Source organism: Micropterus salmoides, unplaced genomic scaffold (assembly GCF_014851395.1).
Source record: "Micropterus salmoides isolate LMB-PRFRI ecotype aquatic unplaced genomic scaffold, ASM1485139v1 Ms_hic_scaffold_4, whole genome shotgun sequence".
Taxonomy (NCBI): Eukaryota; Metazoa; Chordata; class Actinopteri; order Centrarchiformes; family Centrarchidae; genus Micropterus; species Micropterus salmoides.
Window position 1 is genome coordinate 5,968,542 of NW_024043372.1, and position 12,986 is coordinate 5,981,527.

Genomic DNA, 12,986 nt, shown 5'->3' on the forward strand with positions numbered 1-12,986 from the left:
TTTATTTATCTCACCAATGTATTCTTTTCTCTCAGCTTTTATAGGCTACTCTTATTCAATTTCTGCTGCTCAGGATGACATGAGGGGGAGGCCTTTACATTGAATCACATGCAGCATGCCCGCTGCCTGTTTTTATAGAAAGAAAATCCACACACAAAATAGGCTGCAGTCTTTCAGCCACATACACTTTCATCCTACTTCTTCAGGCTTTTATTTCCTCACACAGCTGCAGTCAAATGTGAAATATCAATGTGAAGATAAACAGTGTTGTGCTTTTATTGTGAAGGATTAGCTGTCGTTGCATCTCCCGTAGAAATCGAAAGTGTTTCAGACTTTGACGCAGAAAGAAGTCTTCAAGTGTCTATTATTGTCTTTACATTGGTGTTAAAGGGATGTTAAATCTTCAAAGGACTTCGACAGCTATCAAGCTTCTTCCTCATGCGTGTCTCTGTCTCATGACTCGGTCTGGAACAACGTTTGATGATAAATACGGTAATAAAACTAATTGCTGATATTCACCTTCCTGATAATTAGCACAGATCAATATCAAAGTGGGCATCGGGGATGGTTGTAACATTTTTAGAAATGTCTGTCTGTATGAGCTCTTTTAAGCCAGTGCATTCAAAATGTGATACTATTTCATGTGTCTGCTAGTAAATAGTACAACTGCTATTTATGTTTAAATACCTGGTTTAGGCTTAAACACAACGAGTAAAACGTTACAATTCACCCCAAAGTCTTGGTTAGTTGCTACACTGACAAAAACATGATATGATATTGAAATCTATTTAGTCAACACTAAATTTTTTAACATAAATATTGTGTGTGTAGTGGTGGTCCAAGTATCTTAGTCACTACTTAGTCATAGCTGTAAACAAAATAAAACATTTCATCAAAATGTGCAAATGTGCACTGACTGAGTATTTGTGTGTGTGTGTGTGTGTGTGTGTGTGTTTGTGTGTTTTTGTCTTGCATCCTCAAAGTGGTGAGTGACATATGACACTGCTGGAGTTTAGCCAGTTGTCATAGAGAGAAGTCTACAGGTCTTATACCAACATTTAATCATAAAACAATTAAGCATTACTGTGTGTGTGTGTGTGTCAGACACAGCATACTCGATGTGAACTACCTTACAGCTAAAAAACAACATGCATGAAAGGTATTTACATAGACACACCATAAACATGATTTAGGTTATGAGTTTAACTGCAAAGCAGGCAATGCTATTAACAAAGGGTCAGGTGCCTAAGTGGAATAAGGTCTCAACCATGCATGTGTAGAGTAAATCAGGTGATTTGTAACTTGTTCCTGATTAGAGAAATTGGATGTGTTACAACCATTCCCATCTCCATCAACACATGTAATATTTTAAAATAACAGCAACCTTCTGATTAATTACAATCACATAATAGTCCTATTGCGCTGTTATTTGGAGCTGGTGTTTCCCTCTTGCAGAGAATCGCGCCTCTGTCTCCAACAAACTCCTTCTTTGTGAATATCTTTCTTTCTTCTTCAAATTGTGAGCTTCATAACAGGTCTTGTCCTACAGCTCAGTAGGCCTATAGTGTTGTTCTTCCAACCAGCACTTATCTTTCCAGACCTGGTCATAGCTGTATGGTGTTTGAACTCAATGCTGCCAACAAAATATTCAGTTCCCTGATTTGCTGTGGTTGTTTTTTAATTTGAATATTATTAGTCTTTAGAAATGCAATCATTGTTTACATTGAAAGAAGTCTTTCATGAGATTATAGTCGCTTTCTGTGTCTTCAGGCTCGTGCAGACTACACGACTTTCTGCATCGGCCAATGGCTGTGCTGTTCAGACTACACAACTTGCTGTCTTGTGACGGGGGTCTTGAAGTCGTCGTGGCGTTCACACTACGTGACTTATTAGTGACAGAAGGTCACACACTACATGAGCTGACAGTGGCTGTGTCACCCAACAGCTGGTCTCCAAACCACCTTTTGTCAAGAAAACACAGCTGTTGTTTGTTATTATAGATAGCAATTATAAAGACAAAGAATATGGGTGATAGAGTGGATTCAGACACGCAGGTAGCAGAGATTGTCCATGCTACAGAGAGAGCTGGAGGGGAGTAAAAAGTATTTTGCGGTGAAAAAGTAGCTGCCTGCTCTGCCAGCTGCCTGCTCTCATTGGCTGGATGTGGAAGTCGAGTCGGCCGACTCTTCCAGATATTTGGCATGCTAGATATCTGGCGATGTGTCAGAAATGTGTTGGGGATGCGTTTTAACGCGTCGTCCGGTAGTTCACACATAACGACTGGTGACCGCAGCAGTTCGATCACTGATTTACTCCTGATCACAGCCTGACGGTCACAGAGCTCGCTGACCGGCAGATCGGGCTTAAAATCGTGTAGTGTGAACTAGGCTTTATTCTGCAACAGTGAACTAGACTTCACAGAAAATATATTTACAAGCAAAACAGTCGAATGCCAGGCATTTCTGGTCATCAAGTGCCCTCTTTAGGTTATTTGGAGGCATTACATGTGATTTAAGCACACAAGATCAAAGGAAAATGTTAAAAGCATTATTCTAAGTGGTTAAGGTTTTGCCCTTCAGATCCAAAGACTGACGGATTGAATTACGTTCAGGGCATTTTAACCAGAAAAACTGAACAGATAATATTGCTGAGCAGGTCTATGGCATATGATGGATTTTAGGTAAACCTGTAGGGGGCGCTTAAGAATTGCTGATGCAGCATGGAGCAGCATGTTGCAGCAGCAGTGGGAGCAGTCACAGCTGACAGCTGAAAGCTCTCACATGCATTGACTTTAGGAAATGCACATTATGCTTGTTATAAATATGTTTTGTTTGTTTGCACATAATCTGTTCTTTCTTTTGGCCTGGTTCTCAATTAAATTTGAGTTCCTCTCCTAATCTCTGGGCTTGAGCCACTTGAGTCTGTAACAGTTACCAATTATATTCTCCCATGTTTGAAAACATGGCCATATCAGGTGCTAAAAGAAATGAAACACAAAATACATGAATAATATAATGATCCACTTTGTAAAAAGTAGTTGAAGTAGTAGACTGTTAATTCAGTCTGAAAAGTCTTAAATTCATTGTCACATGCGTTATTATTAATATACAACAATACAAATGTTCTTGCATACATATACTTTTACAGAAAATGATATGTCAAATAAAATCAGTACATGTCAGTATCAATACACTGTCCCTATTGTTGGGATAACAGGGGTGTTGATGGCGCAATAGTTAAGACACATGCCTTTGGTGTGAGAGGCCGAGGTTTAATTCCCCACTGCAACACATCCACCTGAGCAAGACACTTAACCCCTCCAGAGGCGTGCAACCTCTGACATGTATAGCAATTGTAAGTTGCTTTGGATAAAAGCGTCAGCTAAATGAATACATGTAAATGTAACAGGAATGTCTCCTTTCCTGAGAATCGTGAAATGAGGAGAAATGAAGAAGCAGCCGAGACCAGGCACACATCACATTTGTCTGTAGTGGTGGCCCAAAGGTTAGAGGAGCAAGCTTGTGACTGGACCAGGGAAAGTAAACCAAGCAGTGCTTGCCCTCTCTCATTTACCACCACTGAGGTGCCCTTGAGCAAGGCCCATAACCCCAACAGCTCCAGTGGAGCTTTTTTGGAGCTACTTAGTGGCCAGCAGACCAGACTGTGGTTGTACTGGGCAGCTTCCAGTGTGAATGTGATCAGTGCATTCCTGGAAAAGAGAGGTAAAAAAAAAAATTTGCGGACGTGTGTAACTACTTCTTGTTAGTTCAGTTCTTACAACAAAATCAGCATGTGGAAATAAAACAGAAGTTTTTCTCTGAGCCCTCAAAGAGCTTGTTTAGCCGACAGAGGACATATGCAGGGCATCAGTTCTGTGTAGAAAATTCAAATTATTCACCATCATCATATTTCCTACACTGTTGTGTTATGTTCAAGTTCACCTGCAGTTCCCAGTGTTTTCTATTTTTGTGGACTAGTTCATTGAACCTTGCCTAACTGGTTATCTAGCATTGCATTCATTCAGGCAAGCAACAAAGTCAAGCTCAGCTCAAAATTCCAGTGCCCATGTAAAGTCATGCCCACATCAGCTGACAACTCAGCTGATTTCCCTTTAATTGGCAAAGATATTGAAGGCAAATTATTTAAGCTGCTAGAGCCTGTTTAACCTTCTCTATTTATTGACGCTGTTCTGTTCTGGACCCTAGGGGGCGTCTTTGCTGCTGCTCTCTCTGCCCCGGGATTTCCATGTGTGCATATGGATGGGCAAGGAGGTGCACCACCCGCCTTATGGCTTTCCCACGCAAACCCATGGAAGGGCCGAGAGGTGTGCTCTCCCTGTCCTATGGCTTTACACGTAGCCATGTCTAAGGGCGGGGAGGTGCGCTCCCAACCTTGTGGTCCACGAAGGCACATGGAGAGGCAGGGGGGTCCCAGAACACAGCCAAACCTAACTACTGCAAGCAAATAAATTCTTTGATCCTATCTAAATGATTATTCTTGCCTGACCTTTGCTGAACAGGGACCTTCTCTGCCTTGATGTCTGCATCTGGGTCCAATCCCTTGTGTTCCTGTACTCTGCTTTAATTAACCAGGACAGTACAAACTAAACAAAATTGGCTTTTTAAACATGAGATCTTTCTTGAAGCTTAAAGATGAATGTTCTATTAATGAGAGATTAACTACCTGGACACTGTTTGTGTATTCTTATATGGAGAAATTATTTTTGTCAAGACCCACACTTTTGAACCCGTCTGACGCTTCCTGCTCCCCAGTGTTTCGTACTTATGCTTCGTTTTTGGACATTCTGCCTTAATTGTTAGATTTTGGATTATCTGCCTGCTCCTTTAGTTTTGTTTGTTCTTGCTGGACTGCTTTCCTGGTTTTGACCATTGCCTGTCTCACCTTCCTGTAAAACGTTTTAATGTAATAATCAAATTTCATTGAACTGATCCTGTCCAATCCCTTGGTTTCCTGTTCCCCCCTGACTGTGATAAAACATTTGTGATTCAGTAAAGACTTACTATTTTCTATTTCTGACCCCTTTAAACCTGCCTAACATGCATGAGTGTTTCTGTTACAACCCAGTGGGAGCATATATTTATGTAACTGACATGGTAACATGGTATAAAATAAATAATACAAATCTATTCTAGTCATGTTTTGTAGTCTTTCATTATATATATTATAAGTCTCTCTCACAATTTGTCAGAAGTCATAAATTGTAGTCCTGCAGATCTCCACATTATAACATTCTGTGACCATTAAGAGTCACAGAGCGTCACACATGGTGAGACTCCAACAAAGCCAATACACTGGACTGAAACACACCATTCATTGGAACAGGTGTGACAAAGCTCCACCCCTCACCTGAGACAAACCAGGAAACAGGTTGTTATGCTTCCTCACTACAGAAAGACGCACAAACTGAAAAACAGATTATCAGATTCAACTTCATGCACCCTAACAACTTTTTATTGAGTTCAGCTACAGGAGAGGAAAGTGGGAAAACTACAATACTACAGCTTCAACTTGCTGACACTTCACTCGTGGACAGTGAGTTTGACTAAAAACACAAATCAAGATCAAAGCAAATGTCATTGAAAGTCAGTAGAGGAGGAAGGGGAGCCATGACTTACCGTACTTTCTCTCTGCTGTGTTTTCAGCTTCACTCAGAGACAAAATGGCTTCCAGATCAGAGGAGGATCTCTGCTGTCCGGTCTGTCATGATATTTTAGAGATCCTGTTATTTTGTCATGTAGCCACAGCTTCTGTAAAGACTGCCTGAGGAGCTGGTGGAAACAGAAACAAACACCTGAGTGCCCAGTGTGTAATAGAAGATCATCAAGGGATGAACCACCGTGTAACCGGGTGTTGAAGAACCTGTGTGAGGACTTCTTGCAGGAGAGAGATCAGAGAGATTCAGAGGCTCTCTGCTGTCTGCACTCTGAGAAACTAAAACTCTTCTGTCTGGACCATCAGCAGCCAGTGTGTCTCATCTGCAGAGATTCAGAAAAACACAGCAACCACAGATTCAGACCCATCGATGAAGCTGCACGACAACTCAAGAAGGAACTTCAGGAAACTCTGGAGCCCTTAAAGGAGAAGTTAAAGGTTTCTGAAGAGGTTAAAGTGAAGTTTGATCAAACAGCAGAACACATTAAGGTCCAGGCCCGACACACAGAGAGGCTGATTAAGGAGCAGTTTAAGAAGCTTCACCAGTTTCTAGATGAGGAAGAGGAGGCCAGGATGGCTGCACTGAGGGAGGAAGAGGAGCAGAAGAGTCAGATGATGAAGGAGAAGATGGAGGCTCTGAGCAGAGAGATAGCAGCTCTTTCAGACACAGTCAGAGCCACAGAGGAGAGCTGAGAGCTGAAGACGTCTCATTCCTGCTCACTACAAGGCTGCAGTGGAAAGAGTCCAGCAGCGCCCCCTGCTGGATGATCCACAGCTGCCCTCAGGAGCTCTGATAGACCAGGCCAAACACCTGGGCAACCTGACCTTCAACATCTGGAACAAGATGAAGGACGTGGTCTCGTACATTCCTGTGATTCTGGACCCAAACACTGTTTATCAAGGACTCATCCTGTCTGAAGATCTGACCAGCGTGAGACGAGACAAAACAAGACAGCAGCTTCCTGACAATCCAGAGAGGTTTGATTATCACCGCTCTGTTCTGGGCTCTGAGGGCTTTAAGTCAGGGACTCACAGCTGGGATGTCGAGGTTGGAAACAGTTCAGGATGGATACTGGGTGTGTTAGCAGAATCTGTCCAGAGGAAGGGACATATGCCATCTGGATTATGGGCAATAGGGTTCTATGAAGGTAAATACTCAGCAGGATCACTACCAGGTGCACTCATTGATCTCCGAGTGCAGAAGAAGCCCAGAGGATCAGAGTGAATCTGGACTGGAACAGAAGAAAGCTGTCATTCTCTGATCCTGATACTAACACACACATACACACCTTCACACACACTTTCACTGAGAGGCTGTTTCCATACATTACACTGGGGATGAAATGAAGATTGTACCACTTAAGGTCTGTGTGACAGTGGAAAAGATTTAACCTGTTCCTCCTTTTGTGTCATTTTTCCAAGGATATGTTTATTTAAAAATTAATTCAGTGGCAGGTTGTGGCAGGCCATCTGGCATCTGGAGATCAGGACTGGAGGCTGGCGTGTGAAGTTCAGAGCTGAAGTGCAGGACCAGTGTCCGGCAGCTGGGAGACAGGCAGATGAGCAGTCTGAGCCAGGAAACAGGAGGCTGCAGAAGCACAGCCACAGGTGACTGGTACAACTTAGAGGAACTGGTGATTGCTGCTGCAACATAAGAGGAACTAGTGACAGCTGCAGTTCAGGAACAGTGGATTGCCAAAGCTCAGAGGCAGGATATAGCTGTAGTTAGGGCACTGAAGACTGCTGCATCTTAGTAGGAACAGGTGTCGGCCGTGCTGCAGACTGGAAAGAAGGAGCAGGAGTCAATTGGCCAGCCAACGAAGAACAAGGAACAGGTGTTGGCTGGACCGCTGATTGGGAACCAGAAAGGACTAGTGGCAGCTCGGTGCCGCTGGGCAGCTGGATCTATGTGGTGATGGGCAGCTGAGACTTTGTGGCGCTTGGCTGCTGAAACAGGGATGCAGGCTGGATGCTAGCATGCTGGAAGTTAGTAGACTCGAAAATTGTCGACTCATTGCTGTGTTGGGACCACAGAGACTTTACAGATTGGTGGTTCACAAGGTGTTCATTTGTATGACCAAACTGAACTTTTGTTATGAAATTGAGGCATTGAACCCAGTCTCGCACAACCCCCAGGAATTCCCATGGGCCCAGATTTTGGCAACCATTTGTCAGTCAACAGACGGAGGGACTAGTTCCTCCATCTACACAATCGGAACATAGGACAGCAAAAGACTAAAATCAGAACCATGATTCTTCCCTGTGGCCCATCCACATTGGAAAGGCCAGCTCACAAGTAGCAAACCAAAGCAATTTCCCTTCCTCTATGGACTGGTAAATTAACTTAAAGGTAGGGCTGAATGATTCATTGCGTTTGCAATGTAATCGTGATGATTGTCGTGATGATTATCGCGATGTAATAAAAAGATTTTCTAATCGCAAAGGCTGCGATTGCACTTTCCCTTAGTTATGCTGCTATAGGCCTAGACTGTCGGGGGATTTCCCATGATGCACTGAGCTCCTCTCTCCTCTACTTTCTCTCCCTCTGTATGCAACCTTATCCCATTATTGCATGTTACTAACACAACTTCTCCCCTTTCTGGTAGTCTTGTGCTTTCTCGTCCCTCTCCTCTCTCCTATCACTTCCTGCAGGTGTTTCTGGCTCTGGAGCTGTGGAGTCTGGATCTATGGTTGCGGGTCACCTGCTGCCCCCGTGTTCCTGCTCGACACCCTCTGCTGCAACGACTATTTTTGCTAGTCTTATTGTTATTATAATCATTAACATTACGATGGTTACCATTAACACTATTATAAATATCTGTACCATTTTTCATTTAGTCTATAGCAACATCACCTTTACTGTCTGTACCTCTGTGTGTATATTGTGTAGGCTGCCTCCCTCCCCTCTCTCTCTCCTTACATCTCTCTCTCTCTCTCTCCTTACATCTCTCTCTCTCTCTCTCTCTCTCTCACCCCAACCGGTCGAGGCAGATGGCCGCCCACCCTGAGTCATGGTTCTGCTCGAGGTTTCTGCCTCTTAAAAGGAAGTTTTTCCTTGCCTCTGTCGCCTAGTGCTGCTCTTGGTGGGAACTGTTGGGCTTCTGTAAATAACATCACAGAGTACGGTCTAGACCTGCTCTTTTATGAAAAGCGCTGTGAGATAACTGTTGTTGTGATTTGGCGCTATATAAATAAAAAAAATTGAAATTGAATTGAATTGGTCACAAGACACCCAAGAGGAAAGCAGTCTGCAGACGAAGTTGATGCTTCGTCTACATGTTACGCTGTAACTTGCCTTCTTGTTGTAAAATGGCCTTAAGCTTGACAGAAGCTGACACTACATAAACTTTAGTGTCAAACAGGGAGTGAAAGTAGCAACCACGGGTAACTGGTGGTGGTGGGTGCAATCGTAGGACAGGAAAAATGCACAACAGAAAGACACGTGTAGTAAGGTAAGCGTACTGTGGCGATCGGCACCTGCGTCACACACAGCCACTAGTCAGCAGTTTCAAACCAAACGCACAAGTCTGAAAGAGGCCCAGTCTGTCCCGAGTTACAGTCTGGTTACAGCCAGTGCGCTGCTCACCAGCTTCAGAGGGTTCGGGGAAACTCCGGTGTTGTCGGAGAATTAGACTAAGCTTGTCTATTAAACACGAGAGGCGTCACTTGTTTTTTTTCGTTAGCCAACTTTTTTTTGTTTGCTTACTGGGATACAGAAAAATGGACACCAAGGAGATTAGAACTGAGATAAGGTCTCATTAATTGGTGGTTGAACTGTGGGTTTTTATTTAGTGCTTACTGTATAACACACTGTGGTTAGTTAGTTTTTCTTGTGGTCTGTAGGTAGGCTGACCTGATGATATTATATCATTATTTAATGCCATAATTTGACTCAAATTATCTTTCTCATATTATTTTAATTTGATATATCTTCTCCCCTATTGCTCATAATAATAATTCTACCTAATTCATCATAACACAGACCTGACCCACAAGAAAGAACAGTTTATGTATTAATATTGTGTTGGTCAGACTATACACTGATTTACTGCTTGTCCATTCTGAATAATACAGAAGGTAAAGAGCTTAAAAATTAATTGCATATTAAATTGCAATCGCAATATTGTTTTAAAAAAATCTCAGTTAGATTATTTTCCAAAATCATTCAGCCCTACCTAAAGGTTCAGTGTGTAAGATTTAGTGGCATCTAGTTGTGAGGGATGTAAAGTGCAACCATTTGTCCAGTCTACCACTGCCCCCTAACCTTTCAAAGAGCGACAGCTACGGTGGCTGACACAGCACAAAAGATGTCTCTTCTGAGACAGCAGAGAGTAGCCAGTCAAGTAGACAGTCTATTAAAAACTACACATTAGATAAAGTTTATACAGACACTCACAAGGGAAACGCATTACTTCTCTCTGTGATAATGGACCATCGCCAAAACTGTCCGCCAACATGAAATATAAATAAAGACATACTTTGATAGAGGGTGCTGAAAGAGATCTCACTCATCACAGCAACAGTTACTCACTTCCTCATTAGTGGTTTTGCCTACAAAATAAGTGCGAGAAGCTTGTTTACTGTAATGCAGTATTTGGAGTTCAACTGAGCTTTTACTTTGAAAAATTCTGATCGACATTAAAAGAGTCTGTAGCCTGCTTGACACACCTCTGAAAGAGTCGTCAGAGAACGTGATTCCCCTAAATGTCCTCTGCCTGGAGATACTGGGGAAATGCAAAAGCGTCCGTAGGTTGATGGATGCTGATCAAACAGCAAAACAATAACATTGCAGCACATGCTGTGATCTGAGAAACATTCCCTGCAGAATCCATTTGTTAAAGAGAGAGAGAAAAAAAACTTGTCTCAAGGTGGGATAAGTCCTGCACCTTACTGACTGAGCTAACCAAATAACATCTTAATGCAAATTAGTATTATGGCTTATATTCTCATCCACCCTCTCATGGTTGAAAATATTGCTCGATGCAAAACGTATTTGCAGACACCTGCTGTATATTATTACTACTACTTCTTCTAACGTATATATTCAACATAGTGATGAGTGTCTGCTCTGCCTGAAAAAAGTTGAACAAGAAGAACTTAGTGACGAAACACACTCCGTAGCTCTGTTTGTCCGTTTTCAGCTACTGTAGAAACATGACGATGCAACGTGGCGACGTCCATGGAAGGGGTGCCTGCGGTTATGTAGATATAAATGACTCATTCTAAGGTAATAAAACATAATGGTTTATTATGAAAGGCCTTTACACACCACTGAAAACATAGTTATGGATCTTATATTGCATTTCTGTCGATAGATCCTCAGAAATATTACACACTGAACATTTAACTAGGCATAGCATAGAGTAACAGTGGACTTGGCTAAGTACAGGACTGTATAACTTTCATCAGTGTACATGTATTGATTAGTTTTTTCTGAGGTTTGTTGTTGTGATCGTTTCACTGGTTATTGTGAGGTTATTGTGTAACAAAGACCTTAACCACACCGCTAAGTTCATGTTAGTTAAACCTGCAATGTAGAACTTTGTATATACTTAATCCGTATTGCGTGAACTCATTTGGCAACGGCTTGAATGTAACAGATGTAAATTTCTATGCAAAAGTCCCAAACTCTGGATTTAAACCTATGCTCCACATAGACACTGTCTTTGTATATATACAGTACTGGCCAAATATACTTTAATTTGCCTTAAACACAACCGCACACTGGGAGAAGAACCTTAAAGCCTTCGCTTCACATGCTTTCTTTGCTTCGGACCACGTGTGTTCAGGCTGGTGCATTTGAGAAATATGGAGGCAAAACAAAGAAACAGACATACATTCTTTCACACGCACACACACCTTTGTTCTTTAGTGCATTTTAGTTTGTTTCTTGTGTGTTTTGTTTTTTTAATCTTTTGAATGAATGCTTATATGCTTTTTCTTTAATGTTGCATAAGAATTAATATATTACAAACCTCTTCTATGTAAAACTCAAATCCTTGAACCTACAAGTTCGCAATTTTTGTCACAGTTAATTATTAATCAAAGTTCCAAAGTGAAAGTGAGTGTTGCCCGAAGGTGAATGGAGGATCACAGGTTTGCAGCATGGGGAGACAAGCAAGGGTGAAAACTAGAGAAGGCAATCCAGAGACGGCAAACAAATCCAACAAGGAGCAGGAAAGAATTAAAAGTCCAATGGTCAGGTAACAAGGTCCAAAACAGCCAGGTTAGGCTGAAAGAACCAGGGAAAATCAGGTAACTGCAGGGCTGATAAGAGAAGTACGAACAGGTGAGTGCAGGGCATCTGGTGGATGAATAGAAAAAGGCAATGAAATGGCTATGAAAAACAGGTAAGTGGTTAAAGAGGAGGAACAGAAAGACAGCCTGTGACACATATAGGCTACACAGCTAAGAGTGCAAAACTAATGATAAAATGGTGATATATACTGTATATCGTGTGCATGATCACACATGATATACAGTATATAGTAATTTCAGGATATGGCTATTATTGAGTCAGATAAACATGTAAAGTACTGTCTCTCCAGTGTTAATAAGTGTGGAGACTTTATTTGAAGTTGATTAGTGTTGAATGGAGGGTTTGCCTTCTAACAGGGGTGATATGACTATGTGACAGCTGTTAAACTCTCATGGGTGTGGACTGAAACTGTAATGTTTATCTTCGCTCTCAGAGTTCAGTTTTTACAAGCGGAATTGTCCTCTAACAAGGTTGCAGTCTCTGTCCTGAAGCACATTTTCTCTTCGATATCTGCCTCCTTTAGTCTGTGTGCAACAAACACATTAATTCAAATGGATTTATCTATACATAGCAGGGCAGACATGAACTGGTTTAGAAAGCACCATGCAGTACAACAGTGAGTCTTAAATGATTTTTTTTTCTTGTTTGATTATGAATAGCATTGTGGAAACTAGTGATAAAATGTTGAACTTCACTGAAATAACATTATCTCGATCATGAAATGCATTTCTCTTTTGATGCATTGTAAGAGCCAAAATGTGTATTTAAGCCTGTGTTGTTTTATTACTAATTTATGCTGCACATATTCATTTTGTTTACTAGCACTTCCACTACTTGGCACATGTGTAATTGTTGACTTGTATGTTTAGTGAGTATTTAGTGTCACAGAGTGTCTCACACCGTGAGACTCCAACAAGACTCGTGCTGAGAGGTTTTATTCCTCACTCGTGGTGTAAGGAGGCCAATATTGATCAGTTAGGAATAGAATCTGATGATTGTTTATGACCTTTTCTGTACACCACCATCAGGTCAAAACTTACATGAAAAATAATGT

The 12,986-nt window shown here is 41.8% G+C and overlaps 1 long non-coding RNA gene and 1 pseudogene across 1 annotated transcript; both read left to right on the forward strand.

Annotated features, from left to right (window-relative positions):
• Positions 1-291: 291 nt before the first annotated feature.
• On the forward strand, positions 292-5,152 carry LOC119886288. The gene is made up of 2 exons (XR_005441463.1): positions 292-492; positions 4,206-5,152. It is a non-coding gene; the product is annotated as an uncharacterized LOC119886288 (long non-coding RNA).
• Positions 5,153-5,323: 171 nt separating this feature from the next.
• On the forward strand, positions 5,324-7,020 carry LOC119885822 (annotated as a pseudogene).
• Positions 7,021-12,986: the final 5,966 nt, after the last annotated feature.